Below are 16,827 nucleotides of genomic sequence, written 5' to 3' on the forward strand. Positions count from 1 at the left end.
TTAGTAGAATAAAATATATTTGTGAATGCTTTGCAGTGTAGTTAATTTATGACATATTTCTGTTCAAACCATTAACGCATCTGTCAGGTCCCCCCCCCCCCAATGTTAAACTCATTCCTACACCCTTGTCTGGAGTCATATTCTTTTCTTACTATTAAATTAAATAGAGAGTGGCAGGTCTTGGACAGTGGTGGACAGTAACAAAGTAAATTTACTTGAGTACTGCATTTAATTACAGTTTTTGAGTATCTGTACTTTACTTGAGTATTATTTTTGGGGGATACTTTTACTTTCACTCCACTACATTTGAAGGACAAATATTGTACTTTTTACTCCACTACATTTCTATTGATGCTTTCGTTACTCGCTACTTTTGAGCTCACGTCAGCTGATAAATAAACAGTTTCTGCTGATTTGCGTATGGTTTGTCTTAGTCATATTGCCGTACCTGTACTATGTCATGCCGTTTGAGATTTTTGTCACAAAAACTGATTCGATTCAGTTTAAATGTTTGTTGTGCTTACCGCAAACAAATTATATCACGGCCTACAATGTTTTTTATACAATTCATATCAAAGAGTCCAAGGTAGGGGTTAGGTGTGTTGAAATGTAACTGTGTTCTGAGGCTTCTTACCTTTATGTGTTTATTTTTGAGCTATAAACATGTCTGTAGCAGAATCGCATCAGTGTATTGTATAATGACAATAAAACTACTTTCCTGTATTTTCTGAGATATTTTTAAATACTTTTACTTACTAAGTAATTTTTTAAGCAAATACTTTAGTACTTTTACTTAAGTAATATTTTGACTAAACTACTTTTACTTGTATTGGAGTAATATTTGACAATGAGTATCTGTACTTTTACTCAAGTAGTGAAGTTGTGTACTCTGTCCACCTCTGGTCTTGGATTTACCAACACAAGTTTTTAAGCTTTGCGTGCAGCCCAAGAGTGGTCGCTTGGTCTCCTCCTCAAGACAGAGCTTCCGAAAACGTCTCAGTCATACCAATTAGTCAAATGGGGATAAATGTGCCAAAGAGACAGAGAGAGTGAAACATTACTCCAGAATGATTAATTAATTCCCCCACAGTGTATTTGTTTTCAATGATGACTTCCTAGTTTTCAATAAAGCTCCTTGGTTGTTTTTTTAATGTCAACGTGCATGGACACTCACAACTGTCGGGTGAGCACAGTAGGACATTTGGCATTTCTGGGTTTTCTTTACTGTATTTCTTTCCTCATCAGTATGCTTTAGTAATACATGGTTCATGTCAGTTGTGTGAAAAAGAAAAAACTAGTTGCAATCTCAACATGTTTTTGATGCTTAACAGATTTTTTTAGTTTTACTACTTTTTTATTATTTTCGTAATTTTCACCATGATTTCTACTTATTCATGTTAATGGGTACCTTTTAATTGATTCCCTGTCTTATTAGTTTCTTATTAAATCTTTATATTTTAAGTATTGCTTAATGGAGCTTTCATTTCTTTAGGTATGTATTTGACAATTCTTTAATGTATTTTTATTTTGCTCTGGAACCATTCCATGTATCTGAAAATCCTCATTTGTATGCTATTTTCCTTTGTTGGTCAGAGATTCAGTTCTTGCAGAGATGTCAAATATGCATTGGCACACACAGACTGTGCACATGGAGTCAGTAGGAGAGAAGAAGGTTGCCTGATAACTGCTGTCTGATTGCATCTTGTATCTTGGTCTCGCTAATTATATTGGGGACTGTGCCGATGGGCCATGTTGGATAACTTGCCCATCTTCCTTGCTAACAAGCCTACAAGCATTATCTATCTGCAGAAGACTTTTTGGGGCAATGCATCCAAACTGTCAGAACTAAACAAAACTGTTATTGTTGAGTAAACACAAATGCTGTTTTCAACCGTGTACATCACTCACGGCCCAGCCGGTCTGTAATTTCATGGCCAAAGCAAGTGCGGTCACAAGACTCCCTTACCAAATATTGCAATTTTCTATTTGCCTCTGTAACTAGTAAAAACAAATCCCAGCAAAAGCAAGCTTTACTCTTTTTTAACAATCCGTTATATTCTGGTAAACTCAGTTTGCATGTTACTGCCTGAACAGTTTACATTTTTAAAGGCCCTATATGAAAGATTTGAATGACTCATAACTATGGTGACTCCTTGAGGTACTATCAAAAGGACAATGTGGCATACAGCAGTTTACATGTTCGTACCCCATTCCACCAATTTTAACAGACATAATTTTGTTCGCCAACAAAAGATAAACCTAAACCATTCAAATGATTAAATCAAAACAATATAAATCTTATCATTAAATCATATCATAAAAATCTTGCCCATTGTTTGTATGTCAGGTCAGCAGGATGTGACTGGCTCACAAGCAGGCTTTAGGAGTAACGCAATACATGTAATAGCGTTATGTAATTAGGATACAAAAAAAAAATGTATTGTTAGTGTATTGTATTGTTAGTTACAGAAAAAAGGCGTAATCAGATTACAGATATATTTAGTAAAAATGGGGATTATTTTGCAGGATTAAATGAACAACATACTACCATGCAGTGTAAAATATCCAGACATTCGTGTGCAGTGTGGTAGTCCCAAAGACTCATGAATAAGTCAGAGAAAACACAGCCAGCGGGTCGTTTCATCAGACACTTTCCCTGAGAATGTTGTAGCACCGTGAAATACGTAGCATTTTCTCTCCCAATCTGCTCTGTTTTAACGTCCTATCCACAGAAACAATTGTCCTAATGATATGTCTGGTTTGCATCTGTACAGTAAGTGGAGCTGTTTCCAGTGTTTCAGGCTTTTCTTCACACTTCAGCACACAGATTAGTCCATAATGAAAACTGTAGAGAGCACAAAAGCCTCACATTGCTTGTCTTTAATTAGCAGAGATTCACCCACTCAGAGCTCAATCACAAAACAACTTTCATACATTTTGCTTATTTTACAATAACATAAAAATGTCAAAATACAGATGTTAATGCGACTCACAAGTCTGCACTGCAGTTTGCAGCAGCGTTTCACCCTTTGCGGGTGCTTTGTGAATTAGATGCTGTCTCATTTGCATTAGTTTAGCAATCATTAAAAGCCACACATCCTTTGTGGATTTGATCTGTATTATTGCATATTTGGTGTTGAGGTAATCCAAAAGTAATAGAAAGTAATCAAATCACATTATTTCAATATTGTGGTACTTGGATTACATTTACTACATTTCTTAACAGTTAACTAGTAATTGGAATACATTTTTAAAGTAACCCTCCCAACCTGGCTCACAAGCTACAACAAAAGAGGAAGATGAACACCCAACTAAGCAGCAACAAACTGAAATGTATTAAAGTAAATTACAATAATTACGATGGGATATGGTTTGGTGAAGGGACTGACACATTGGTGTATGGGCAGAAAACTGGTCAGATGCTCCCAGTTAGCTCAGTGGCACATTGGTTCTACCCAGCCAAGAACCTGTAAGACTTACAATACGTAATACATATGTTCCATAATACCCTTGGACCCCCCTCTCCATCCTCAGGAACTGGATCCAGGAAGCTGATTTAAGAGGAAAAAGGAGAGAGCCCACAGGAAGGTCATTATTCACAGGGTGCCAAAGATAATGCATCGGCCACCATAATTTTGCCCAGGAACTACAGATGTAAACTAGCCTCTTGCCTAATTCTGACACATTTACATTGTTGTGTGAACAAAAATGTTGATTGATATGTACTACCCCTGCCAAATAAATGTTTTTTTAAAAACTCAAAAGCCTTCTGGCCTTTCCACATGTCAGTGTGCAACTACTGTTGAAAACAGTCCTATAGCCTCAAAAATCACATGAGCTCAGAGAGTTTAGTTGTAGCAAAGCATAGCCATCAATACCCTGCAGCTTTGCACGTACTGGACAAACTCTGCATGCCCTAGCACATAACAGAAACTCACACTGAGTGAGGTTAACAGTCAAATGTGCATGAGCCAAGTGGTCAACAAATTTCTCAATGCGGTCAACATGAAGATCCCAACCATCAGAGTGGATGACCACATCATCCAGATACTTTCTAGTTCTCCCCCCTTTGCCCTGCCACAGCATGAGGGGACACATACACTGACAAACAAGCAGGATGGGCACCTTATAACTGTTCTTTCTGATCAGCTGACTGATGTGTGTGAGTAGAATGGCTTCAATAAACTAACGTGACAGGGCTGAGTAGAGGACCTACGACTGGGAGTAGCAATCACATCGTTTATTTAAAAATAATTATTTTGGGCTTTTTTTGCCTATATTTGACAGTTGGTTGCATAGATGTCGAAAGGAAGCAGGGAGAGGGAAAGGGGAATGACCTGCAGCAAAGGTTCCTTGCCATGCAGATGGATAGCTTGTTCTCTGGTACAACACTGTTAACATGTCACAAATACCCAATTTAGAGAGACACTCGGCCAACACAATCAATAATGACATGGTTTCAGGCTCTGGTTGGGTTTGCTGGTTAGCTGACATGTATGGAATGACTTTATGTAAGCATACTTACATCTAACTTATTTTTTCAGTGGGAGCCAAAATAATTACCCCATGATGTGGTCATATATCATCCTGATGACTAAGTGGGCACCTCATAGTTGGAAACCTGCAACAGCATACTACAGAACAACAATGCTCTCAGGCACCTACTTTCTCATCAGCACATCCTGCAGGAAATAACACTGAGCATCATTTTTCACCTCAATACCAGGAAAAATCCCCTCCATTAGATCCTTCTGAGATGAGTCAGCACATTACTCCTTCACCAGCCCAATGTGAGAAACAGGCCAAAGAGCAGGAAGACATGTCAGATCATGCTGCTGTGGAGTGTTATTATTTTCAGTGGAATTGATATAATCGGAGATTGTGCACCTCAATGCATGTGTAACCCACTATGTGCCACAGGGTTAAGAATATATGGACCAAAAACTAGGGTTGTAGTAGGAGGGTTGAAAAGAGGAATGACAGACACAATAGATAAATGGAGCCACGAGGTGCATTTAAGGTAAGTTTACTGTATTGAAATATATAAGAAATAGAAAATAAAGTTCAGTGCAATAACCACTGGTTTATCGATATTTCACAGTCTTTCATAAACATAACCCAACTGAGAGTGTTCATATGGAGTGTACTGTTCTTGAAGTGTCTGTGTTGATATCAGTCAGCGTGCTTAAGTCAAAAGAGTTTAAGTCAAGTCAGAGGGGATTTCAAGTAGTCAATTGCGTGGTGGTCCTACCACACTGAGACACGGGTGAAAGTGAAGAAGGAATGTGGTGTCCTCTTCAGCCATTGGTTCTTCATTCCTCCGATTAAGGAAAGATCTCACTGGGGGCTCGTCATCTCCCCTCAACAGGGAGAATCCAGATCCAAATCTAATGGTTCTCAAAAACCCAGCCTGTATAAAGACAGGACTGTTATTTATGTGACATCACTAAACTTTTCTTTTATGGCCATAAGTATATAAATCTCAACACATTACTGTAACACAATAATGATTAAATAAATTATCTTTTTAACTGTACAGTTTCTTTTTAACTCAATGTAACCAACATTTTATACATTTTTAATCAACATTTTAATCAACATGAATCATTTTAGCTGTTTAACCATGAATTATGATGTTTTTAACTTGTTTTTGTTATAAATGAACATATTTAGCAGTCCTTATAATACCATACATCATAAACAGTGGGTCTCAATATAACCACACACACACACACACACAGCAGCAAAATAAACATTATACCTCACTTTCTATCAGGTTATCAGAGCCGAAATATGCAGCGTTAACTCTTAACATGCACAGTGGACAGCAATGATAAGCCAGGTTCAAGAGTCCGGGAGCAAATACTCGTTTTCTGCCACCTTCCGTATCAACTCACAGTGTAGCTAATACTATTAGCTTGCGCTAGTGCTAGCTAGCTCGAGCAACTCACCAAGACGCTGCCAAAAGTAAAGTTACTCCTGGCTGACGGATATTCAACCACCTCTCGATCTCAGATAAGTATACTTTAATGGTTATTCAGTGTGTTAACAACCGCTGTTCTGACTTTCTCATCCGTATCTCGTCTACTCTGACCGCTGCTCTTACTCTGCTGCTTTGACTCTACTGTTTTGACTAGACTCTGCTTTGACTCACTCCAACCCTAGCGTGCAGAGGGTGGGACTTACTCCATCTGACCAATCATATATCTACTTTATGTACTGTGACAAATAAAAAAAAGCCCGAAAAATATACTTTAAAAAATAAAAAAAATAAAAATAGAGCCTGAGTGTGCATAAAATTACTGATTGACAGACTGATTAACAAAGGAAAATATGAGGAATAAGGAAACAATATAACTAAGAAGTGAAATAATATAACTGGACCCAATTCTCTACTGGGTTACACATGCCTGACAGTGAACACCATAAACACATCATGGAACTCTGTTTGACTTTTGTCAGGCTTATTGCTAACCAGGGATACTAAAGCCACAATATAGCAGCAGGTGCAAGGTCAGCTCACACCTGACTCCACACTACACTATTACCCAAGATCATTGTAACACTATCCATGGGCTGATGGTTCACCCTGAAACAGATCGGAAAACAACCTTATTTTATGCAGAGGTACATGCGGGACCTTTAACCATATTCCAAGTACTAGAATGAAATAACGCATGTAGGTCTCTGAAATGAATGAATCAAAAGAACCACTGTCATGCAAAATGTTTATGTGCACTTTCCTATCTCTCCTTACCAGAAAAACAAAACAAAGACTGCAGCTTTGGGCTAGACAGCTGTGGTTTCAACTAGCAACCTGAAAGCTCAAGGTCAAGGTCACTTTGTTAATACTTGAAGGTAGATTTGGTTGCATTTTCAGGAGAGGGCATCTCAACATTCAAACAGATACATACATACAAACTTCAGTGACAGCAGACAGTTTAAAACACCACGAAAGCAGACATGGGCAGGTGCTCGCAAGGCTTACTGAACAGGATTTGAAAAGTAAAGCAAGATCAAACACTAAAAGCATAGCAGTCTCTTTTCCAAGTGCCTTTGTTTATGACACCAGCTCAACTGGTCTTCCTGGATGATGAGACCACGAAGAATTTTCCCTGCACCCCCTTCACCTCAAGCATTGAAACGCTCTCCACTATGTGTCAAAACAAAGTAATCAACCAAAGCTGTCTTAGCCATTCCATTCAACTGCAGAGTTTTTAAATTTCTCCAAAATAATTAAGTCACACTGAGCCTCATTACTCATCAACTTCAGTTGCAGTACATCAACGGTCAAAATGAGTGGATAAATTAAGACTTGTTAGGTGTTATATGGAGGCTGTATACATGTAATGTCATTTGGAGGTTGGCAAATGTTAAACTTTTCATTGCTTACCTGTTTCAGGAGAGGGTCAGGACTTACCTGAGGATTGGTATAGTCCTGCTTCACTCAGAGGGCCGGCTGATGGAGGACTCTATTTAAGCAGTGGATTGGGACTGTTAAGGTTTTTGTTTTTTTGTTGTCAGAGTGTAGCTGTGTACATGTTACTTTAACTTAATTTAAGTTACACTTATGAGTTGAGTTATGATTAGTTGAATCAAGTTAACTGTTTCATTTTCCTTTCTTTTTGTTTTATACATGTTTTTTTGGTTACACGTCTAATATAGTGGCACTTTTTCTTGTAAATAAACCACCTTTGGAAAAAGCTTAACCCTGTTGCATTACATTCCAAACGTGCCCAAACTCAGGGCTTCAAAGTAGATCTCCAAGAGCACAACAAATGTATCCTGTTGCCTACACACTGTAACAGTCACCAGAGGGAAACTCTCACACGTGATGTTAGTCTCGCATGAAATACCAATTCCCCTTTTCCCACTGGCTTTGCTGTCTCCATACACAGCCTATCCACTACCAGAATGATTTGTGCTCTCTTGCAAACAAAGTGCTCAACCAGACTATCAAAGACTAATCCACTTAGAGAAAAAGAATTAAAAAAGCCCAGAAAATCTTCCTGGTTTTCTATTCTATTCAAATCAGACAACCCTGTTTAAAAGCTGCAATAAAAGAGGGAGATGTGTGCCAAATGTAACAAATTTAAATTCATTGAAGTAAATGACAACGATATCACCTGTTAGGTGTTCCCAGTTAGCTCAAAAGCATCCATCTAGTCAAGGACCTGCAAGACACACAGAACACATGCAGTACATAACACTAAGGCAACAGGCTCTGGGGCTGTTACAGGTTGCATCCCCAACACATTCACAAACATGAAAGCATGTGTGTGATACTATAACAATGAATCAGCATGACTGGCAGCACACTGGACAATTTCCACCTGGAGCAGTACTTAATCCTTGTGGTTTAGGTGGTCTTTAAATACCTGAGCTATCCAGTTACTGTAGGTAACATTCTTCACACCTGTGGTTGGTCTTTTCTATCACCAAATTTGAGATGTAAGGCCCAAAGGCACTGAAAGCGTCTGACGTGCGCTTTTTCAAGTACACCTGTTATTTTAAATAGCTGAATGTACCTCAAAAGCATTATGAGGTGCATCAACCTGCCTTGTCAGACTTTGTTCTGATTTAGAGCCTCTAATACCCACAACCAAAGTTGTTTCTTTCTGCAGCTGAAAACGGGAGAGAGAGGGAGACAGCAATAGAGAAAACATAAAATTTGATTTAATGCTGAGTGTTTCACAGCAGTTACATTCTTAAGCACAAATAAATAACCAAACACAGTTGAGTTATTGTGGAGACAGATGCTCTTAGTTTCATTTTCCTCCTCTGCATTTCTACTTTTTATTCATTGTTTTGGTTCAGTGGTGTTAGCATTTCAAATCAGATGCCTGCAGTGCACCATAGCAGCATCAAATGAGGCACATCAATTATCTTTCAGTGCACTTGGGCCTTCGCTTGTACAGATAAAGATTTTTTATCTGCTGATTTTCCAGCAGATTTGATACTGCAAGGTGAGTTGCAACTGAAAAAGGCCTGTCCACTTGGTCCTCAAAGAAAGCATGTGTGAGTTTACAGTCCCTTTGCTCCTTTGCATTGCTCTCTGCTCCTCCCTGTCATCACAATCCAGCAGATTACAGAGCAGAGAAAGATAATGGATTAAAGAGATGATGGAAACCCAAATAATAAGCATAGCAGAGATGATCAGTGGCAAAGATAAAGATAAGAGTAGTTGCAAAAATGAAGCTATTGGAGATTAAACAGAGAGATGAAAAATTTTATTGCTTTTCTTTTAGCCACATTAGCTGTGTCACCTGAGGGACAAGACCAAGATTTGGCCTTTTGGTAGGTCCACCACTTTGGGCTACACTGAAATATCCCAACAAATGCCATGAAATGTATCATATTTGGTTATCACATATTCATTTATTCTGTGAATGGCACAGACTTTTATATAAACATTCATGGTTCTCAGATGGTGAATCCTAATCTTGTTAGTGAGCTCCTGACTTTCCCCCACATGCCACCATGAGGTTCACATTTGTGATTTGGATTTAAATGTTTAATGACTGACAGACTTTACCATCTACCATCCTGTGAGTGAGTAGAGCCTCACTGAACTGCTGTAGACTCTTTAGTTCTGATTCATTTCTTACCACTTCACCATATATTTACCTGAAAGTTTACTTAAATTACTTAAACTGAAAATGTACATAATAGAAGGCAAAACCTGAAAGGGGAATATAAATGAGCAATATTCTTCTGTTGCCCTTGAGCGTGGCTCAGCTATTCTCTAGAGGACTGTAGTCACACCGAGTATCTCCAAGTGTGAATGTAAGCAATCCTCTCTTTGTGAGCTTTGTTACAACTTTTTACTGCAATCATTTTTTGTAAGCAATTTATTTTTGTTTAATATTTCTGTGTCAGTAAGCAATGTGTCTGTTATTTTAATGTTTGTTATTCTTTTCAGTTTGAGGCTACAGACACACACACACAGACACACACACACACACACACACACACACACACACACACACACACACACACACACACACACACACACCACTTCATCTACAGTTTAAGGAGTTAAATTGTTATGTAGTGGCAGGCGAATGCTAACGAATCCACAATTAACTTGGAGGCCAGCCTCTCACTCCAAAAGGAGGCCCCAACAAAGAGAGGAGATGCTTTGTTGGCGACAGAAAGGCAAGCTGAAACACTGGCTTTAGTGTGATGGCAGAAGGGGATGAGGAAGAGGAGGAGATGGAGGGGAAAACAGCCAAAATACTGTGGTGGTGGCATAAGGGGGAGGAGTTGCGCTGTAAACAAATACATCACAGTATCCTAGTACAGCGACAGGAGGAGTGAGACAGGGAAGATGGGGAGGAGACAGGAGGAGCAAAAAGTCAGGGAATAGAGAAAGAAGAAAAGCAGAAGAAGTAAGAGGAAAATGAAGTAGGAGAAGAGTCAGGGGTTGGAGCCCTCATCTGGCCTTGGATGGCGAGAGCTGTCTATTCCCCTCTCTGCACTGTATATCACATTGTTTGATGAGAACCCACACTTCAGATGCTTAATACTACAAAGTCAATGTTTCTACGCTCAGTAGTTCATAATGGGCTGATAAGGCCTGTCTCATTTCAAAAACTCTTGTAAACACAGCAGAGAAGACTTGAAGACATATTAGGTCTATCTTTCACAACCTCACTGTATCTGCACCATGAGTAGTTTACTGTAATCTCAGTTACTGTGGTGTTTTTGTGGGTTTACCACTAAAACACTTTGTATTTAAAAGAGATGCTGCTTTGCAAGTAAACATGCGGGGAACAGGATACTGAATAAGATCAAATGTGCCCAAATGTTAACTCACAGAATTAAAAAACACAGTATATTTGATTAAAGTTATGAGTGAGTCTCGCCTCCTTTCTCTGATTTAAACAGCCTGCAATTTGGGTGCAATTTTGCTGCATTTTTTTGTGGGCCATCATAAAGTACTTCTAAAGTCTAAAAATGCAGACTTCAGAGGATCCATCCTGTGAACTGGGACACAGCCACAGAGATTAGAAAGAGTCTGAGATTGAACATGTGAGAGGCAGACAGCAGCAGTAGATGCCGCACATTATTTAGGCAATGCCATGCAGTACAGTATATGATGTTAAAGAAGATAAAGTCCACTCTGTTGTAATTGGTGCTGATTGTTTGTCATTCCATTCAGTTGTGCATGTTTCTCTTAAGAAGACAAATAGAAAGTGACACAGTAGATAGCTGAGCGCCTTGTGATTGTTGGTTGTGGCGCACCAAGATTCAGTAGCTGCTGCAGCTACAGTACTACTGAGTGTGGCAAGTGTGTGACAGTCCAGTTACAGTCCATTGTTTGTGACAAGAATGACTACATTTTCATCCACCTCTTAGAGAGACTGTTATACAGTTGGTGAGAACAAGCAGTCAAACTTGCTTTAGTACATTTTATATTTCAGCTTATAATAAAGCCTGTCTGTTTGCAAGAAAGCTCCACAGAACACCTGTAATTTGAAGGAATGAATGAATCATCAGTGGATTCAAGCTCTAATAATACCAAAATGTACCAAATGTATTTTATGTGTTGCTTGCTGCAATATAGACAAATATTACAATTATGAATATGTCATATACCATAAATCATACTCATACTGTTAGTGGGTTAATTTGTATTGTCATTACTACAATTGTGGAGAATGATGAATCACTGAATCACCACTTGTGCTGCATCTACACACTGATTAGTATGTAGTAAGTGAGGAAGGAAGAGTGGTCGAGAAAGAGGACACAACAAGACAATGATGGAAGTGAAGACCAGAGATTGAAATGAAGAGAATGGAGAAAGGAGAGGAGCGACAGGTAGGGATGGATAAGTGGTGCATAGAAACAAAAAAAGAGGAATGGGGAAAGAGGGATAAAAAGAGAAAAGAAGGAGATGAGGCCATAACCTCGACACCACTTTGCAGCCAAGGACAAACTATCACTCTCTCTCATTCCCTCTTTCATCCCGCCCTTGATCTATTCTTACTGTAGAGCTTCTGGAGTGCCTGCTCAAATGGTTTGCCATACTGCCCACACCAAACATTATTTGTTAACAGGGAACCCAGAGTTCTTGCAGTTGGGGAGCAGAGCTGCATAGCAACCCTGCAGCACTTCCTGTTGGGCCGGGGGTTGAACGCCGGTGCCTGTTGTTCACCGCCATGCCCCCTCTGCCTTTAGAAAAGCAGCCGGGAAGCAGTTCACTTACAATTGGCTTTGTGCTTCGTTGTGAGGAGAAGAGAAATGAGCGGAAAGGCAAAGCACCCTCAGTTCACTGCACTCTTTAACAGACAGGGACTTCTATATGGTTTGACAAACATGGGCTTCTGAGGGCTGATGACAAGATTTTTGAAATGATGATGCAGAAAGCCAAGTTTTACCATCAATATCAATTATCTTTAATTTTGACTGTTTCTAAAACATTGAAATATTGAATATCTTCAGTAGTAAAACACTGTAAAAATATGCTGTGAATGGAAAACACTGCTCATATTTAGAAATGTACGAAAATCACCACACTGCAGAGTTCTGTGACTTTAGGAAAAATATTTAAATTGGCTCTATAATTGCAGGGCCTGTTGAGGTAAATCATATAAACAGCTAATGTCAGATGTGAACATGACATGACATGGCCTCCTGTCATTGCATTCAAAGGAAGCTTAGTGTTTTATAGTCCCAGTTTCCATGGTTATGCAAGTGCATAGTGCACATAGTTAATGCTGCACAATTCTTCCACTGCCTTTGATTGGACGGATTGCCTTTTAATACATTTGAAGGTCTGCTCATTTTCTGATTAAAAAAAAGTTGAAAAGCAAACAATCTTGCTACTGAGTTGGGTATGATCACAAGTACAGCAGACAATACTGTTAGAGGTTTTAGCTCTGATCCATAGATGTCAGTGCAACAATGCGTTTTTTAACACAAGATCTAGATCTTTTTAAAATGAATCTCTACATTGTCATATTACATCAAATGCAGCTAAAGGGCAACAAAACACCAGCTCCTGGGTTTTTTCACAGCATGTACATCATAGTATGAAATGCACATGTGGCTGATTAACAATAGCTTCATGTCATTAGTTGTACATGTTCCTGAGTGCTGGTGTTGTGCACACTGTTCACACAGCACTTAGGATACCCTGAGGAGCTATCTTGTAAACAAACACAATCACAACACACAATATCCATCCTGTGAAATGGGGGAGTCATTGTACAGCTTGCATGCACTCCACATTTGCAATACTGTACATGTGCACATACATACCAACAAAGATCTGCTCATCAAAATGTTGCTCTGCGGGCAATAATGGTCAAGAAGGCTACTGTCAATATTACTAGTGACACCTGTGCTTTTCCTGCTGTCAGAAGTCAAATGTGAGAAATGCCAGTGAAACTTTGTCTTGTGTAACAATTTGAGTAAGTGCAACTGAAGAAAGAAATAATTGATGACTGTTTTGTTTAGATGTGGTTGTTCTGGGGCTGACTCATTGGCATGGCTTACAGATGCACCTTGGAATCAAACCACCGCTGATGTTAAAGTTACACAACGTCTTAAAATAAGGCAAGAACACTTTCCCGCCACTTTATTACCGGTGCAATCTAATGCAATCTAATACAACAGCGAAGCTTTGCAAAGCTTACACATTTTCAGTTTTTGTTGGCAATGTTGAAAAGGTCATGATTCTAATTTATATTTATTATAAAGTTGGTAGTGGAGATGTATGTAGTGCATTATATTAAGAAGTACTTCTAATATTTTGCCCCTCTCATGTATGTTCATAGAGTATATAAAATATTAGGAACACCATTCAATTGCACAGGTAATGAAATGACCAGTGAGTGTATCTGTAAAAGTCATGCTGGTGGTCTGCTGTATATGAGATACAGCCTATCAAACAAATTCATAAATGTATGTTGGCTACAATAGTGGAGTTATGTAGAATTATGTGAAGACACTGAAAACTAAAGAAGGGAAGCACATCATCCGGTGATTCACAAAGGAATTACAATAATGGACAACGATAATGCCTAAATTTCAACCTCTACCTCCATCTAGTGGTGAGTATTGTTTAGTACAACAATAACCATCTTTACTCTGACTGATCATGGTTGCTCTGACAACAGATTCTCACAAACAACAAGCTAATACTTCAATGTTGTCAATTAACTGAGTAACTGTATCAGTGCTTCTTTACAGCACAGTTAGATATGCTTTGAGTGGCTCCAAATTGTCATAATCACAGATGCAGAAGCTCTTGAACCTGCACTTTGCCATGCATTATGTGACCCATGTCAATACCATTGCAAAGACAGCAAAAATAGGCAATGATACAGTCATCAGTTAGTCACTCAGTGCACTATTTTTCCAGATCATCAAGTCAATATCAAGTTTATTTCTCAAACACAACAAGCAGCAAATGGACCATGGACAATAAGTGTTAATTTGTTGAAAGATTATGAGTAAGTAAAACTTGCTTCTGCTTGCTTGTTGTAACCAAAAAACTCTGTCTTTGAAACTGAATGAAACAAGGAGCTTACATGTATTAATAACCGCCAACACTAGTGCAAATGTCTTTGGCCAAGTGTAAGCTGGTCACCAGAAAAACTGGCTTGGCTGGTTTTTGCAGGATTGTGATACCTGGCTCAGCACTGTGGGAATGTGTGACACCTGAATACAGAAAATGGTCAGTTCCAACTTGAACTTCAATCTCCTGCCCAGTTTAGACTTCTTCTGTGAAACATTAAAGTGTTCTCTGTCAGTAACTGTACTATGTGAATGACTGACATGCCATTTGTAACTATGATCTTTACGTACCTAAGTATGCTTGAATGGCAATTCACCCCAGAATACAAAAAACTGTTTTTTTAAGTTATTTTTTAGCATTCATGAGTCGAATGGAAATGTAATCATTCAGCCACACAGATGCTGAATGAGGTTAGAAATAAATCAGTTATGAAGTTTCTAAACCCTCTGTCTGGGTGCAGAAATGTTCCAGACAAAGACAGCTTTGGCTTAGTTTACAACCACAGCAACACCCATGTTCCCTTGCGCATACTGTAACTGAACCCTCACGTTCAGCTATGATCAATAATCCTCTTAATAGCCACTTCTTTTATAAGCAGGAATTTAACCTCTTTTCTAACTGGCAAAACCAGGGTCACACGAGCAGACTCTTATTCACCTCAGACGAGTGCAAACCAATGAGCTAAACACTGAAACACACTACACCTAATACGACTGTGGCCTAGTCAACAGCAGAGGGGTTGTTTCCAGTTCACCCACAAACCTTTTCACTGATCAGAAAGCCCCAGTGGCTGACTCAACCACAGCTCATCTCCACTGATGTTGCCAGGCAACCAAATGATTTAATTATCACAAATGCTGTACACTTTTATTACTTTTTAATCATGTTGGTCTGTTAATGTCTATATCCTGCAGTCAAGCTGTCTTTGTATCTATGTGTGTTGTTGTCAGTCTGCAAAGGAATTACACTTGTTGAACTGAATTTAAAAAAGAAAATAAATAAATTTCCTCCACTTGAAGAGCATGTCATTTGTTGCCATAATGCAGGAAGTACTTACTAGCATGATTTGTGACATCACAACTCTGTAGGCCAGTCATGGTCTAGTATACCCCAATACATTGATATTTATAAAAATGTACTAATTAAAACAGAAACAGAAACAATGATATGAAGACATTAGGAACAAATGATTGACAAAATCATGAAAAACTGGAATGATAGAATAAAGCACTTGTGAGACAAAAAATATTACTCTGGGGTCTGTGTGTATCCAAGTAAGAGGGATAAGGGTCAAGGTGATAGATTGTATTATTTTAGTGCTTTAAATAAAGTGCCTACTTATTATCCTATAGCCTATAATTGATAATAATAATATGATTATATTGAATTATGGACTAAATGGAATTGGTCATTTCTATCCACAGACTGCAAGGCTATTTGATTTGTATGTCTCTCTTGTTGTGTAATTGAGGTCACTTATAATTCATTGTAATTTAAAGGGACATTTCAATGCTAATATATGATGTAGGTTATTTACAAGTGTCAAATACAGTGCAGCTTCTTACTTTGTTGCCTGTAAATCAGTAAAGTTTGGGTTATGATATATATTATATTATTGAACAGAATTTGCTGTTAGGTAGTCCACGTCCTGTACTGTATGAATGAAACAGGTGTGTATGTGTGTGTGTGCGTGTGTGTGGGTGTGTGCGCTTGTGAATGCACCACCCCAGCAGCCCTTGTGTTTTCTTCGTGTGGGCGGAGTTTATGGTGTCAGATGGAAAAGTCCCTGTCTGAGTGGAGTGAAGTCAGAGCTGACACAGTAGTCGGAGGAGAGAGGATACTCACCTGTTGAACAGTAGCAGCCTGCTTAAAAAAACTAAACATTTTGAACATATTAGTTAGCTTTTTCTTCTTGTTTTGAGTCTCACAGTCCGAGCATTCAAGATGACGGACGCTATTTTACCAAACGGCATCAAAGACAGCGGAGGAGACAGCAGTTATTTCAAAAAGGTGAGTTTTGCTTCTCAAAAAGCCACTTTAACACTGACAGAGAGAAAAACAGTTTATATTAGCTGTGAGCGGGAAAAGAATGACTTTATATTGTTTCTGGCATGACAAAATGTTTTCAAAGGTGTCCCAGACACCAATTTTATATTCAACTCGTTCAAATATAATAGTAATATAACGTTTTACTCGTTAGATTACTTGCTTGTAGTTGGGCTAATTAATATGTAGGCTAACATGACCTATTTAGTTTTTAACTATAGCTTACATACGGTTAAGTTTATTTGTTTTAT

This window comes from Scomber japonicus, chromosome 1 (genome assembly GCF_027409825.1).
Source record: "Scomber japonicus isolate fScoJap1 chromosome 1, fScoJap1.pri, whole genome shotgun sequence".
Taxonomy (NCBI): Eukaryota; Metazoa; Chordata; class Actinopteri; order Scombriformes; family Scombridae; genus Scomber; species Scomber japonicus.